Source organism: Hippichthys cyanospilos, chromosome 4, assembly GCF_059441005.1.
Source record: "Hippichthys cyanospilos isolate Australia breed blue-spotted pipefish chromosome 4, RoL_Hcya_1.0, whole genome shotgun sequence".
Lineage (NCBI taxonomy): Eukaryota > Metazoa > Chordata > Actinopteri > Syngnathiformes > Syngnathidae > Hippichthys > Hippichthys cyanospilos.
The window spans coordinates 9,754,504-9,765,560 of record NC_142372.1 but is presented as its reverse complement, the minus strand read 5'-3'; positions in this window follow the sequence as shown (position 1 = coordinate 9,765,560).

Sequence of the window (11,057 nt, the reverse complement as noted above, 5' to 3'; positions counted from 1 at the left end):
GATACAATAGCTGTAAACGCAGTGGTCTCCAACTTTTTTTCACCACGGGCCAGTCAACACGAGATTTTTACCGCTGACCAGGGGGGCTCAAAATATACAAAAATGTACGCTCAAAATATACAAAAATGTACGCAAAATACAACTTACAGAGACAGTCGTGGGCCAGATTTCACAGAGGCAAAACGTGTGTCCCACCAACTGACTTATCACAAAACCACACCATCCTTCTCACTATAAAATGTAATATCAACAGCAGCCAGAGGCAGCGTCAAAAAACAAAGATGAAGCCAAACAAAGCACAAATGAATGAACAGTTAAACTAAATCAGTTCCAAAACATTATTTCCGGTACCAGTTGATCCATGGACTGGTACCGGGTTGCGGACCGGTGGTTGGGGACCACTGCTACAGGATTATTACTGCATGATACTGTTGCTATTTGTTCATCCATCTACTGAGTGGTTCCGTGCTATACATGTGACAATAATTCTCTACAATCTACAATTATATTGGCATTGTATGATAGCATGAAGCTAAGTAGACTTAACGCTCCTCCCAAAAAAAATAAATGTAGATACTTTTCCAATTTTTTTTTTAAAAATCTGTGACTGATAAATCGCAGGGGTCCACAGGGGTACACAAATAATTATTTTTGTTTTATGTTGAGTCAGGCAATGAACTTAAACTGGTTTTCAACCACTTTAACTCACAATTTTCAAAGAATTGTTGACCTATAGCAAAATTGCTGCTCTTTGTCATTTGAGTCCTGTCATCATTTCAGCACTCGTATCTCGAATTAATTAAAAGAAATATGTTAGAAATGGCTCATGTCTAAAAAAAAAAATAAAAAAATAAAAAAGATAAGTCAGGTCATTCATATCTCAAGGCACGACTGTCAGTTCCATATCCTTTTACCCCTACATTTTTTTCTGGCCCTTTTGAGTCATACTAATTGTCATCTAAATTTGAATTTCTTCAGAGGGAAAGTGGAAGTTAATGGCTCATATCATGCTCCTGCGAGGGATTTTAATGTTCTAAATGCAGCAATATGGATAATTTTGTTCATGGAGCACAAAATTTCATAGTCACACATGCCTTTCAACTGGCCTCAGGGGTGTTATCAAAAGACTTTGTGAACGAGATATTCCTGTGTCTATCTGGAGACAACCCTTCCCCAATTTGTTTGTATTTGTAATAGTTTTTTTCCCCTGAAGATATAACATTAAAAGAACAACTAATCTTGGCAGCCCTGCAGATGAGTGGTCAGCAAATTTGCCTTCCAGTTCTGAGTTTGAAGATTTGGTTCCATGCTCTCGTTTGCATGGTCTCTTTGCTTGCGCCTGTTTAATTGTGATACTCTGACTTCCTCCCACATTATCCCCAAAATGCACGGCAAATTTATTGAAGACACTAAATTGTCTAGTTGTGAATGGTTGGCTAGAAATAGACTACTGTTCTATTCCAAGAGCAAAGCGTCACCATGGACCAATACATTTTATGCTTCAATTAGAATTAGTAACAGGCCTGTCTCCATTCTCCTTTTCATATTACCAAGATGACACATCACAATTGATCAACAGTACCTCAACATTGTGAAGATGCAAAAAGAACGTTCTCTTACCACTGAGCTTAGAAGTGTCATCAGCAAGTTTCATCAAAGATACAACAAGGCAGAAGAAAGTTACAAAAGCTGATCTTGGAAATTTGAGAAATTCTAAGATTTAATATATGCTGTGAATGTTGACATTAATCTAATTGTTAAAGACAAACGAGTTAAAAAAAATATAGCAATGAAAATCTAAACCGTTGTATGTCATAAGCATTCAGATGTTTTGAGACGGTTACGTCATATTTAAGACAGTTTACATTTAAGACACACCTGATTCAAATAAACAGCGTCGTCGTTATCAGCCTTCTGCTGAGCTTGCTGATGAGCAGATCGTTTGAATCAGGTGTGTCAGGGAAAGAAACCTGGAAAACATGCGGATATTGGTCCTTTTAGGACAGAGTTTGGGCCCCCCTGATTTAAGGTTAGACACAAAACAAAAGAAAAGAAAACCACATACAAATATTAAAGCGAATTGAGCACTTGTGTAGTGTAAATCCAGCCAATCAGACGCAGGCTTGGTCAACTGTAAACCAACATAAGCACTAACTTTTTCAGAGGAACAGTGGCAAATGCTCTTGTACCATGCAATTAAGGGACAGTGACTCTACACGTTTGCTATTTAAAATGTGTTATTTTTAAACACAGTGCCGTTTTTTAAAGTCATGCTGGCATTTTAGAGCATATATTAAGTAGGCCAACACGTGTAGGCGGAATCGTAGAACAATGGGAATCTAAAACGAAGATGACTGAAAGGCACAATATGAAAGTAATATTTGTGCTGTCCAATGTGGAAGCGTCGTGCCTCAACTCCAAATTCTTGCAGCTCATGATAAAGTACAATTGAGTTCACATTAAATATTGTCGTTGTGGAACGTTTCAATTCTCACAGCGACATCCATGACGCCAACTAGGAAAATGGCGCTCTCTAGTGCTGCAATTTACACATTGACAGGTCGGTGAAGTTTGTTATTTGTGTGAGTCTTTATTCATCTTTTCTTCCATTTTCTGAAGCACTTGTCCTCATTTGGTGCCATTGCCTTCACTGGATTCAATAGTACTCATACATCATGTGCTGACGATAATGTCTATAATGTACATTTATTTAGTACAGTAAAAGTGAATGAAAAAGACATTTGGGGTAGCATCCAAATATCAGACAGCTTTAAGTATGACAAAGTGCCGTTCGACATCACAGCAAACCACAAAACAAACATTTTGTTACTTCACACCTCTCTGCATTGTTATCTTTGTAAAGGCAGATTTTATTGGAGCCAATCCCAGTTGCCGTGGGGTGATAGTCAGCAACAAGCACTAAGCACCTGACAATCACAGGACTGACAGGCATTCACATCTTGGTGCACAATGATCCAAACACAACGTAGATTATTTGCCGGAAACTGGTTATCTTTTACCCCCCAAAAATGGAACAACTACAATATTGTGCATGTGAGCCAAGAGAGTCACAGTCTCAATTCCAGGAATGCACAAATATAAAATGAGAACAATAACAAAAAAGCTGATGTAGGCCACAAATTAAGCCCAGATACTCACACACAGACTGGACTAACCAAAAACTTTGAGTGATCACTTCCTGATGTTATTTACAAGGCCACTCCCCTCTTTTAGGTAGACGTTCCTTGTTGGTATGTAAAGCATTTGGCCTTTGACTTTTTCATAAGAGATTCCAGTATAAAACCTTGAATGTGCGCATTATATGTGTATCACATACTGTAGTCATGTTAATAGTTGTATCAATGTCATACTTTGCTGTATGAAGGCTGGGTGATGAATATATAATAATGACAATTTTTTTTCTTAAATGGGCCTGTTATTGGTTGATATCCACTTTTCGACTACCTGTAATAGCTGGCATGTTCCCTTTTTTCACCAATAGTATGAATAAGAAATGTCTGAAATGCTTTAAGAATCATGTATAAGAAGTGTTGATGCATATCCCAAACAAAAAAGTTTTGCCATGCTGGGATGAAAGTGTTTCAGCACCGTTGAAGTTAGTGTTCAGCTTGTCGAAAAACAAATGTTCAAAATTACTTTATCCTTTGTAATTTTTCTAATTCTTAAAACTCTTCATTCACCCCTCGTAAGTTGTGACCTCTGTGTTTCTGTTAAAAAATCTCACTTATGACACCACAGCCTTGTAAATGGCATTTCTCAGTATTCGACTATTACGAGAGATGCAAAGTAACAAAGATTCTTACCCCGAACCTCATAATTGTGAGCCACACATGCTATACACCAGCGCAGAATACTATACCCATTTTTGTTTAAAAAAAAAAAAAAAATCTAACGTAAAACACTGTACCCTGTAAATTTGTCACTGAATGAAACTAATTTAAAGGCTGTGTTTAACACAAGATGCCTTTGGGGTAAAGCTGTGATCACAGTGTCAAAATGTCCTTGCAACACATATTTCATGTTTAGTGCTTATGTTGTCCTGTAGTAATGTTCTTTTTACATTTGTGTGACAGTTAGGTAAAATGTTAAAATGTACACCTGAATCAAAATGTATGATGGCAACAGTTTCACACTGTTCCAGTTTTGGTATTCTTATAAGTGGAAATCTCCCTTAGGCACTTGTGTCTAGTTGTCACTAGTTGTCTTGTCAAATTAGTTTGTATTGAGTACCCAGTTTTCAGTCAGTCTGTTGGTTTATTGTTTCTGTTATTTAAAATTTTGATGTCAGAACTTTGTTAATTTAATGCATTGGTTGCTCCAGTTCCGTTTTGTTTTTGTGAGGGGTAGGAAATTTTTCTGTTTTCTCCTTGCTTTCCAAGCATTTTGATCTTCCACCGTTTGCCACAAAAATCACCACAAAACCCTGAGAAGAAAAAACAACGTAGAAGGTGGCTTGACGAATGTAAAATTAATATTTTTAATACAAATTGTAAAACTTTCTTCACGAGCTCACTACATGAATGATGTCCATATTCGCATGACATTACGATGGCGGTGGGAGCCGGCGAGAAGAAGGGTCCCAGGAATGTGCACGCCCTAATCCCAGAGAGGGAGACAAGATGTTTTAGCAGAGCTCCTCTGGTCCACATGAGTGGTCCCGGCATCCGATGCTCCGGCAAACTCCGGAACCGGATAAAGAGAGGCCGAAGCCTGTTTGCATAGTAGCAGACTTTCACACTGATGAGAGCAAGTCAACTAAATAATCGACAACAATGCCGGCAGAGGCGCTTACAGCTCTTCCTGTCCCATGGTATGCTAAGACATCACTAGATGTTAAGTGTACGCTGTCAAGCCATGCGGAAAGAGGACATGCATTTAACCCTTTTTTGGTTAGGGGAACCTCTTCTTTCGCACAGGCCAAAACATTAGATACACCTGAACAATTACGTAATAACAAGTACAAAGACAACAATGAACAGTTTGGATTCACTACCACTGTACAGTTGTAAGTTGGTATAATCTATCTCTAAGTTTGAATATAGTGGTGCTTTGAGATTTTATGAAATATGCGCTATCGTCCATCCATCCATTTTCTAGAGCTGTTTATCCTGTAAGGGTCACGGGCTTGCTGGTGCCTATCCCAGGTGACTTCGGGCAGTAGGGGGGGAATACCCTGAACTGGTTGCCAGACAGTTGCAGGACACACAAAGATGAACAACCATCCACGCACGCAAGGACAATTTAGTAGTCCAATACACCTGCCATGCATGTTTTTCGGAAACTAGGCGGAAGGCGGGCAAGGGGAGAACATGCAAACTCCATATAGGAAGGCCAGAGTCAGGTGGATTCGGCCTCGGGTCCCTGAACTGTGAGAGCTAGCCACTGCTCCACTGAGCTATTTTGAGCTATTGCTCAAAAAAATGTTAGCAACAGATGGTGGCCATGGACTCAAGTCATCTCAGTCCACAAAAAAAAAAAAAAAACAGTAGTTTGGCATTTAAAAATTCTTCAAAAAAGTAGGCCCTGAGCTGTTTAAAGCCACTCCTAGTTGACGGTCATTGCCAAACTAAATATTTAAAAAAGAAACAAATAACTTTTGCCTGAAAGCCTGCTATCTTAATACTGATACTTGAAGGGAAGTGCAATAGACAGGGTAGGTATCACACAAGAACACATACGCTGCAGCGACATATGCAGCCAGACAATTTAATGATACTCGCAGGGATACTTTGTATTCCATGTGAAAAACAATAATATTATTGCTGTTTACTGAATTATACTTGTTTAAAACTCTTCTTTGGATTTGCATAACTGGATTATATTGCCCCTAGGTAGAGCAAGCCACAATGAATTAATCATGATGCACAAAGTTAGTTCTTTGCAGCCTATTTGATCATATTATTACTGCATGATTTTTTTCATAAATTGCCATATTATATAATGATATGTTCATTAAATTAACACACTCACACGTTGCAAATTTGGGAGGGTTGAACTGGATAAATGGCATTTTCATTCATTTAATAGAGGGAAATATGATTTGAGAAGTTTTTTTTAACTGCTTGTCTCTTTTTTTGGAACGTACAGGAAAGACACAAACAACCTCAACATTGAGAAATAGCATCAATCAAAAAATGAATTTGAAGATTTAACCTGGGCATGACTCATTGACTGAAGCAATTTAAATGAAGTAAAGAGTTAACTGTTTGTAACCCAAATTGAAGTTCATGTTTTTAATAAGTAAAATTTTACGGAGGCTATTTAACATTTTAAGCTCAACAGAATAATTTACTCGACATTTGTAAACCTTTTTATTGTCTCAATTGATAACCACATAGTGCGAGACGATTTGACCTAAGACAGATATTACACTACTCCAAAAACTGTAAATATGTCTTTGAGACTGCAGCAGCTCTTGCTTGAGGATGTGGCGGTGCGTTTTTAGCGGGAGGGAAGGCTCAACGTAGCGTGCGCTGAGTGGATGTGAAGGCCGTCTGACTCAGCAGCTCCTCTGTTGTCTGTGTGCTCACTCCACAGTGTCTTTATCCGCCGTGACGGGACACTGCCTCGGGCCTGCCAACACACCTCGCAGTCAGCCCAAAATCCTCTCAGACTGAGATTTGACTTTGTCTCGTTGATCCAGATGATTGCACCTCCTTTCGTTTCCATCGTACCTAAAGTGAATGATGGGAGGCTCTGGATGTCAGTGGACTAGTTTTTTTTTTTTCTTTTAATTGAACTAAGAGCATTTGACATTTAACTAACAGAGGAAAAATCATTTAGATGGTAAATTTATAATTCAAGGATTAGTCAGGGTGATTCACAAGCATTGCGCTGTGACAGTTTTCCCTAATTGGTTCAAATATGTTTAGCTTTATTTTCTGCATATTATGTATGGTGACATATAGTGAAAGGCAGAATAGTGCATCCAGATAATTAAAACTTTGCGTTCTATTTGACGACAGACCCAGATTTCATGTTATGTGAAAGTATATTTTTATGGAAGTGTGGAACTGCTAATGTAGAGTAAACATTTTCCCCTGACAAATTTGTTTGAAAGTACTCGCAAAGTGCGTTCAAATTTGTGCTAAAATGTAGACTAAATGCTAATAAGATTGCATTATTTTCTCATAATGCCATGGGCTATTGATTTATTCATAATAAATACATAATGTAGCTATTTAAATAAGTTCGAACGAGTTTGCTCGTCACATGTATACCAGCACTGGCAGTTCCAGTACGCACACACACACGCACACGCACTACAGCTATAGTTGAAATATCGTCCAAAAAAACAGAGAAACAAATGAGTAAAGCTACTTTTGGAGCTTGCAAACAATGTGAATGGTGCAACTTCCTGTTGACCATGTGACTTGTTGAATATTTTTTGGGGGTGTTACGGCATGTGTCAGATTCAAGGCGCGGGGGACATAACTGGCCGTAACATTAATCTATTTGTCTCACGAAAGCACATTATGTAATTCTTGTTTAAATACTAAAATTGCTAATTATCTTCACTTTTAAAACTGAAGAATATTGTAAGCATTTACCAATATAAGAATGACATTTGAACTTTCATTTGCCTCTGATTACAAATATAGTTGTTTACATAATTGTGTACATGAAATATGAAGTGATCATACATTTTGGGGGGGTTTACGGTCTTAACGGCCCTTTTAAGGAAACCACAACTATGACCAAAACAGTTGGACACAATATGGAAGGTACACAATTTCTAAAGGATTGAAATGATTATTTTTCATGGTAAAGTCAAGTTCAATTTTAAGGAGACTTTTAATATTTTCATTCTTCTAGGCTGCAATTGGCGACTGGTAACAATAGCATTACATATTTCCTGAGATATCACCTTTAGCTTTGTTTTAAACCCTGCAATGGCCCCCAAGGCCTCTGCTTGTGAGCCTAATGCCAGAAGGGGATCTCAATCATTTAGGAGAAGAAAAAAACCCCTGGATATGCTTCTTGAAAGATCATGCTAAATGGCCCTGTAAAAATACCCTGCGTGCCAGACGTTTACCAGACCAACGTAGATACAAGTATAATGTGGTATGAGGGTGTGTTTGTGACCATGCCATGGCATTAATAGGCAAGAGGCATAAACAGGTTCTGAGAGCAACGTGTTCTGCCACCCGCTCGCCTCTTTGGGCTTAGTCACGGGAGCTTCACAGATTGAGCTCCACGCATGCACAGGCTAGTCCCACAGTTAAGACAACCACAACGTTGGGCCGTGAGCCGGTGTATGCGGTAAACCTGCATTCCCGCACCTGCCTGGGGCGCTCAATGCTATGCTCAAAAGAGGGAAAGGGGGGTGAGTATTGAGGGAGGAAACAGTGCAGGACTTCAACCCAGAAAAATGGACATAGTGAAGAAGGAATGCATACCACAGGGGCAGACAGGACAATCCTTGCCTTCACGCACATTCTGCTTCAAACATTATGATCTCTCCACAGACCAGCATATGTTCTTGTTGGAGAGGAGGGGGCATATTGCATGCCACTGCATGCACCTGTATACCACATAGACAAATGGCATACTGTCTGTACTGTATGCCTGAGCCAAAGCCTGTTCATTTATGTCCACAATAGTGGACATTTGATTTCGGTCTATCTTTTGACTCATTTGGCCTACATTCTAAGTTCCAGAGTACTCAGTAGATGGCGTTCTGGAAGTAGTAATTTGGCGATTTGAAGTGTCCAATACAAACCCCATGCATGTTTTTGGAATGTGGGAGGAAACAACAGTGCCCGGAGAAGGAGGAGAGATGACACAGGCACAGGGAGAACATGCAAACTGCCACAGGCAGGCCGGGGCAAGCTGGATTTGGAGTGGGCTTTCAGGCATTCATCTCTTCAGGATTTGAGAGCTGCTTGATTTTTCAAGATTTTGAATCCACATTTCTTGACACTTGACGATTAGTATTTTTTTATCATTGTTACTGTTTAGGATTGTTACGCAATATTCTTCTCTGCGATGCACAAGGCTTATAATTCACTTCATGAGAACATTAACGATCGAATTTAAATGAACGGTATTAGTTAACTCGCAAGCTACAACTGAACTACTGCCAACAAGACAATAAAAATATGCAAATGTACACATGTTAAAGAGTCTGGAAGTAGTTGAAGTATGCGTCCAGTCCAGTATGGCTGGTGCAAATAATGACAAACTGCTTGTGAAAATGACTCGCATGTGTTTACACTTGCTTTGTGCCTTTGAGGCAAAAAGCAAGCATTTCCCGTGACATCTTTTCCTGCGACGACGAGCTCCACCTTTCTTAAGCTGGCGTTCGAGAGAAATAATGCAGACAACGTGGCTATGATATTGCACATGCGTGCGACTGGGCCTCTCCCTGTTCCTGCGCGGTGCCTAGGAAAGCAGAGAGAGGGTGACAGCAATCAGAACAGAGGTCTCACTCTGCCGGAATACCGGAGCAGCTGACAGGTATGCACATATTGGAATTTGCACGTCAGCACGAACACCTGCGAGGAAAACACACCCGGTGAGCCTGTCCTCTCTCATCCCGCTGACTCGCGTGCGTCAGACTGACAAGAGCTGAGGAACTTTTTTTTTGATGGTTTAGGGGCAGGTTGGCGGACCGTCTGAACCAATGGCATAGAGAAGACGCCCTTACATAGGAGCCAGGCGGGGCCTCGGTGGAATAAAACTCCTGAGTGGGGTGTGTCTCCAAACAAAAAGTTTGTCAGCAGTCAAACTGAAGAGCAGCGCACTTTTTTTTTTTTAGGAGACAAACTTTACAGACTGGTGGAGCTTCTCGACGGGACTCCAAAGCGTGACCTGGGACGTCAGGAAGCTGGGATGATGGCTCCAGGAGGGCCACTTGGTTGAGAGGACCATTTCACACTCTTCCATTTGACAGTATCTTGTCATGCGTGTGACATTATGCTTTTGTTTTGTAGTCACTCACATCTCCTTATCACTTTTCCAGCCCAGCTATTGATTCTGTATCCGTTGGACGGAGAACTGATAAGGGCATGTGCATGACAATACCACCAGAGAGACAACATCAGGTCCCACTTTGCACTGATTTGAACCACAAAATTCTTTGGATGAGAAATACAGAATAGGGTTTTCAAACTGAGGGTCGAGTACCAAAAATGTGTCGTTAAAGTGTTAATGCTAAAAGAACATGTTCATCAAGCATAGTTTCTTGGCAAAGTGCATTTGGAGTCATGTCTATTTTGTATTTCAGAATTCCATTTTATGTACAGTATGTCTGTAATAGTGAAACGTGATGCGTTTTAGTATGTTTGGGTCCTCATGTCCAATGCAGACAGTACGTCTTAACTACTGCGCTAGCTTGCTCAAACTGCACTCCGTCATTGAAATTGCTCACATTTCTGCTGTAAAATGAGTTGCAGGGGGAATATTAACTCCGGCAAAAGGAAAAAAAAAAAAAAATCCCTTCAGGCAGTGCAGTCAGGGCACACCTGGTGCTTTGCTCAAATTTGTCCCCCCCAAAAAATGTGAGTGGCTGGTGCAGGCCATTATTACAGTGCTCATACGTGCACATTGTTTTGTTTTTTTTGTTATGTAGGTTTTCTTTTTTAAAACTTTTTTTTTCAGCTGTTCTTCTCGAGACTATTAACACCATATTGGCTACCCGACCCAAAATAAAGCATACATGATAAAACATGACTGCTGTGACACCCTAATGCGACTATAACTGTGCAATAGGGGCGGGTGAGAATTAGGTGAGTCACGTTAACCCGAGCTGCAAAACGCCGGCTTGCGTGTTTTGTTTTTTTCTGAACAGCCAAAAGCGCAGTCTTTGCATGGTTCTGCTATTTTAATGAGCGTGCATATCATACTTTGCCCAGCGTGCAAGCGAGAGCATGTTAAAATTGTGTAAATTCAAAACGTGTGAGTTGACTGACGAGAGATTAAACTCATAAAATTTAACGTACTTTTTTGTAATTCTTATTGTAATTGTCTGATTTCACAATAAGGCCTATACCGCATAGTTCTATTAAGGTTTCCAAAGTCCGGCCTAGGGGCCG